At 37.7% G+C, this 4,668-nt stretch overlaps 1 pseudogene; it reads right to left on the bottom strand.

Moving 5' to 3' along the window:
• Positions 1 to 3,129: 3,129 nt before the first annotated feature.
• LOC105299361 overlaps positions 3,130 to 4,668 on the bottom strand; it is a 3,303-nt pseudogene continuing 1,764 nt past the window's right edge.

The raw sequence follows: 4,668 nt of genomic DNA, 5'->3' as shown, positions 1-4,668 counted from the left end.
TTTTTTTTTTTATTCATCGTATTCCCTTCTCTTTTGGGACGCGAACATGGTCACGTCTAGCCCTGAGATCCTGACCTTTCCTATCATAGCACAGGCCCTTCCAAGCACCCCTTATTCCAGAGGTTACTCAAGCCGGGAATGATCCCGCCCCGTTCACTCCATCAAGTTTAACAGAACCGTGGGTTTCTTTTGCTTGCTAATTATTTCATGAGTACCTCCCTTGGGAGACTAATGTCCCTTGGGTGATAGCGCTTATTTTCTTAACCCTTCCTGTAATGACTGCCAGTAGCAGGCTGACCAAGAAAGATGAGCTTCTCTCTTGTTAAATAGAAATACCATGCTCCCTCCAAAATAACTCCCCTCACCGTAGGAATAACTCTGGAAACCCTATTTCCTAACTCTGGAAATTCCAGCTCCTGCAGCTCCTACAAAAACCAAACAGCTATAACTATTCTTCTAAATCTCAGTTCCCAGCACTGCCTACCTTTTTGCCTCCTCCCTCCACCACACCAACTCAAAAAATATATATGGTCTCCCTTGACCTGAGGAAGCTTCTATCCAAGTCTGTGAGCTCCCATAGACCATCCTGAAGATTCAAAGAATCATCATCTGAGGCTGCCAAGATGAACCTCAACATGAAAACAACACCTGAAATATGTGGTGTTTTTTACAGTTTACAGAGTGCCTTTACATCACTTAATCCTCCCAGCACCACTTGGATGATGAGGCAATTTACCCAGAGGCACACAGCTTAAAAAAATGACAGAGCCTGGATTTCTGAGAAGTTAGCTACTTTGCCATATGATAATCAAAAGGGCATGGATTTAGTAAAATTCCAGTACATTACCGGCAGGCTTTTTTTCCTTTTAAATACATATGTGTATCTTCACGCTCTAAAGTGTATTTGTGAACTTGCTGACAATCTGTGGCTATCATTAAAGTTAAACCAGAATAACAAGTATAAATTACTGGCAGTTAGGCAAGATGTTTATAATCTTAAATCAAAAATGCAAATAAATTGAGCAAAAGAAATCAAACACAAAAGATTATATACTGTATGATTCTATTTGTATGAAGTTCAACATATATAATGTTAGAAGTCAGGATGTTAGTTACTCTTGAGGAACAGGGAGAACGCAGTAATGAGAGGGCATTAGATAGGCTTGTGGAAGCCTGGTCATGTTTGGTTTCTTTGGATGGTAGTTACATGGGTGTTGTCCACTCTAATATTTCATCAGTATGTTCACTTAATTTGTGCACTTTTCTGTATGTGTGTTAAATAAAACTTCTAAAAAAAATTAAAGATTTGCTTGGAGCAAAGTAAACCCATGATTAAGCTTAGATTTTTTTCAAAAAGTGAAATGAAAGCAATTAGGAGGTTTCCTTTCTCTGTGGTTATAATAGTTTATTTTATAAGAAGAGCATTATTAAGTTCTTTATCACTTCTCTCAGTTATTTACCCTTGGGGAGAGGCTCAGAGTCCATTTGTTAAGGATCCTCAAATTTCAGGCAGCTAAAGAGGCTAAATGCACAAAGGAAGAACTATCTACTTTATTTTGGCACATGCAGGCTTCCATAGAACTTTATTGTGCTCCCCTCTCAGAATCTCTGTTGCTGGTCATATTCACTGAAAGAGAACACCAGTCTACATTAATGAAAGTGTGAATTTTGTCATTTTAATGAAATACTGTTTGTATTACTCTCAAGTATTCTCATCTGTTGACTTAAATGAATATCTTAAAAAGTATTATCAAGAGGTCATTATGGGACCTGTACCAATGAATAGATGAGGATGCTTAGTCATTAGTCATTATTTTTGCAGGTTAGTGGGATGTTATTTTAAGCTGGCCAAACACCTTGCAGTCAATCTTCATCCAATTAATTACCACATCAAAAGCAATTGTCTTGGCTCTTCCCTACCTCAAGGCTTACGTATCTGCTATTCTTCCTGCCTAGAGAACTCCTTCTTCCCCCATCCCAGCCCTGGGAACCTATCTTCACCTTTTACTCCTTTGGCCCTTTTTTCCGTTCGGGTCTCAGCTTAAATATTCTCTCCCTCTGAGAATCCCTTCACCACCACCCTCTCGAAGTAGGTGTTGCTTCCCCTGCCCAACCCGTTTCCTATTTCTTTCAATTTCCTTCCTCTCTATTCCAATTGCATTTTAATCAACTTTTTTTGAGGTATAATTCAGTATAGATAATGAAATGCATCCATTTTAAGTACGCCATTTGGCAAATTTTGATAAATGTAGCCGCCAACACCACAATTAAAAAACTGCCTTCACCTTTCTGAAGCGTTCCCCATCCCTGGTCCCAGGCCACCACGGATCTGGTTTCTAACCCTATAGGTTATATTTGCCTTTCCCATGGTTCCCTATAAATAGCATCATTCAGAATATCCTCTTTTGAGTCTGGCTTCTTTTGGCATAATGTTTTCAAGATTCATCCATGTTGTTGGTATGTCAATAGTTTGTTTCTTTTTTTGCTGAGTAGTACTCTATTATATGGAAATACCTTAGTTTGTCTATCCATTCACCAACTGGTGGACATTTAGGTTATTTCCAATTGTTGGCTATTGGGAATAACACTATGAAATTTGTGTATAAGTCCTGTGACTTTATGATTTCATCCCTAGTAGTGGGCCATATAATGTTTAACTTTATAAGAAACTTTCTCTCACTTATTCTCCATCATAGTCCCCTTCTTAAAACTCTTTTCCATTTTTTTTTTTTTTCTCATTTCACACGCCTCTTTCCACTAGACTACAATTCCATGAGGCAGGGATCGCTGGGTTGTCACTGTGCCCAGAAGGCTTAACACAGTATTCTTAATATTTTTTAAACATATTTAATTTCATTTATCATTGTCATTTAAAGCTTGATTTTATAAAACAGACAAACATTTTTCAGAGTTTTGTGGCACTGGAATTTAAACCGTAGAAATATTGACAGCTTTGTAAGTTTTTAGTTATGTAAATTAAAATCAAATAATTGGAGCTTTTTTCAATATGGAAACTATACAAATGTAATAAATGGCAAAAGGACCTAATAGCAATATTTTATTTATGGATTATCAGTTACTTTAGGACCTAAATAAAGATTCTGAATATTCAGACTTTTTTTTGCTATATTTCATATTTAAATATCTCCCTACCTATATTCCGAGTAAAGCTACTTGACCAAAAGGTCTGATTTAGGAAGGCATTTAGCTTTATAGCAAAAGTTTTTCCATCCACAGTTACTGCCTTCAAAGGAATTGATATTACAGTGCTGATGTAATCTACTGGTTCCCTTTTGAACAGTGTGCAGAAATTATGTTAACCCTATAGAAAGTCAAACGGGTATCACAAAAATGGGACAACTATGCACAGTTCAGTAAAATATGTTAAGGGTTCCCCATCTAAAAAATAACCTATGAAATAAAACATATGAACTATAGTTGACTTGGTTTCAGGAAAAGCACATTCGAGAATTACATTATTGTTCTCATCTCATCTTCAGTCATCAGCAAGGATTTTGTAGTCCACTATACTATTTACTTTGTGGATTGTAGTAGTGAATTAATGAAGATGGACTTGCTCAGAATTGGTAATGAACTGTGTCCCAACTCCTCCCATTTTTCAGGTATAACCAAATCCTTACCTGTATAAATCAGTAGTAGATCAAATGAACAAGAAACTTCCAACAGTAGCAGGAATGTCACTGTAGTTGTGATCTGTCTTATCACTGATTGGATTTCATCTTAGATTCTGAGGTTTTTCCCCGGGTGTACTATCATCTTTGGTAGTCTTGTCACAATATGAAATTGCCATCTTTCAAGGACCTCACCATTTTCAATATTTGAGATTACTACCTCTTGTTTCTGAACTGAACATTTGTATAACCAATCTTATAGTTGTTCCACCACATTATTTAGCTATTTCATGAGCTCAGGATCGGTAGTTACAAGCAAGGTGAGTCCACATTTCTGCACACAAGTAAAGGTTTCAGATGGATATATGCCATGCCAATATAAAATGCTGTTCATGCCAAATGAGAAGAACTTGACCACGATTTGGGTTCTCTTACACAAAGTGATACCTTGCTCCCTGGAGAGCTGCAGCGCTGTGGCCAGGCCCACAGATACAGTAGACACCCCTTCACAGACGGGGACCGCAGAGCTACACAGCAGCTCTCTGCCACTGGTTTCAAAATCTTAATTAATATTTTTAATTGAGTGTCTGAATAGAAAAAAAAAAATCAAATTGACCTCTGTCTGAAAGATCCTGAATTTGAAATCAAAAGGCTTGAATGAGCCTTACCTATAAACAACAAAGGAATCTAATAATTTGAAGAAAAAAAAAAAAAAACCTCTCCAAAACACCTGTCAGTACTGAAAGATGAGGTATGCATAGTGACCTAACTCTCTGGGAGACTGCAAAAGTTGGAGCAGCTGGGTTTTAGGGAAGCTAATGAATCAACCCGACAGACCCAAAGAGCCGTTGAGTTCCTATCATGTGCACAGCTATCACATGGCAGTGGGGCTGGCTCTAAGGGTATCCAGAGAAAGCAGCTACCCATATGGTACAAATCAAGGAAATTCCCTCCCCATAGGAGGAAGAATGTATTATCTGATTGGTAAATTTGAAAGAAGGAACCTCGTATGTTTGGCTAGGTCCTAACTCCCTCC

This window comes from Pteropus vampyrus, unplaced genomic scaffold (assembly GCF_000151845.1).
Source record: "Pteropus vampyrus isolate Shadow unplaced genomic scaffold, Pvam_2.0 Scaffold7, whole genome shotgun sequence".
Lineage (NCBI taxonomy): Eukaryota > Metazoa > Chordata > Mammalia > Chiroptera > Pteropodidae > Pteropus > Pteropus vampyrus.
Note: the sequence above shows the minus strand (reverse complement) of the source record. Positions and strands in the feature narration are given on the sequence as shown.